This window comes from Branchiostoma floridae, chromosome 8, assembly GCF_000003815.2.
Source record: "Branchiostoma floridae strain S238N-H82 chromosome 8, Bfl_VNyyK, whole genome shotgun sequence".
Taxonomy (NCBI): Eukaryota; Metazoa; Chordata; class Leptocardii; order Amphioxiformes; family Branchiostomatidae; genus Branchiostoma; species Branchiostoma floridae.
Window position 1 is genome coordinate 9,696,526 of NC_049986.1, and position 1,027 is coordinate 9,697,552.

At 48.7% G+C, this 1,027-nt stretch overlaps 1 protein-coding gene across 1 annotated transcript in view; it reads right to left on the reverse strand.

Annotated features, from left to right (window-relative positions):
* LOC118421193 (organic cation transporter protein-like) overlaps window positions 1–1,027 on the reverse strand; it is a 17,621-nt gene that overhangs the window by 2,933 nt on the left and 13,661 nt on the right. The gene's annotated exons all lie outside the window — the stretch shown is intronic.

Below are 1,027 nucleotides of genomic sequence, written 5' to 3' on the forward strand. Positions count from 1 at the left end.
CCAACCAGCCACCCACCCAACTAACCATCCAACCAAACAACTAGCCAAAGCAGCAAACCTGCCAGCCATCCAGCCACCCACCCAACTAGCCAACCAACCAAACAACCAACCAAACCAACAAACCTGCCAGTCAACCAGCCACCCACCCAACTAACCAACCAACCAAACCAACAAACCTGCCAGCCAACCAGCCAGCCACCCAACTAACCAACTAAACAACTAACCAAACCAACAAACCTGCCAGCCAACCAGCCACCCACCCAACTAACCAACCAAACAAACAACTACAAACCAACAAACCTGCCAGCCAACCAGCCACCCACCCAACTAACCAACCAAACAAACAACTAACCAAACCAACAAACCTGCCAGCCAACCAGCCACCCACCCAACTAACCAACCAAACAAACAACTAACCAAACCAACAAACCTGCCAGCTAACCAGCCACCCACCCAACTAACCAACCAACCAAACAACTAACCAAACCAACAAACCTGCCAGCCAACCAGCCACCCACCCAACTAACCAACCAACCAACCAACCAACCAAACCAACAAACCTGCCAAACAACCAGCCAGTTAGCCAGCCAGCCAGCCAGCTTAACAACCAACCAACCAACCAGCCAACCAAACAACCAACCAACCAACCAAGCAACCAACCAATCAACCAACCAACCAACCAACCTGACAACCAACCAACCAACCAACCAAACAACCAAACAACCAAACCAACCAACCAACCAACCAACCAACCACCAACCAATCAACCAACCAACCAACCAACCAACCAACATGACAACCAACCAACCAACCAACCAACCTGACAAACAACCAACAATGAAATGTAACAATGTACAGAAAATACCCCGCATTCAAGGCAACAACACAAATGATGTATTATCAACATTACTGTACCTAGAACAAAAGCGGTGAAGAAGAGACCATTGGCAGCTGCTCCATCTAACGCACGTAGAACGATGAAGGAAACATAATCCGACGTGAAAGACGCTCCTGTACTCAATGCGAG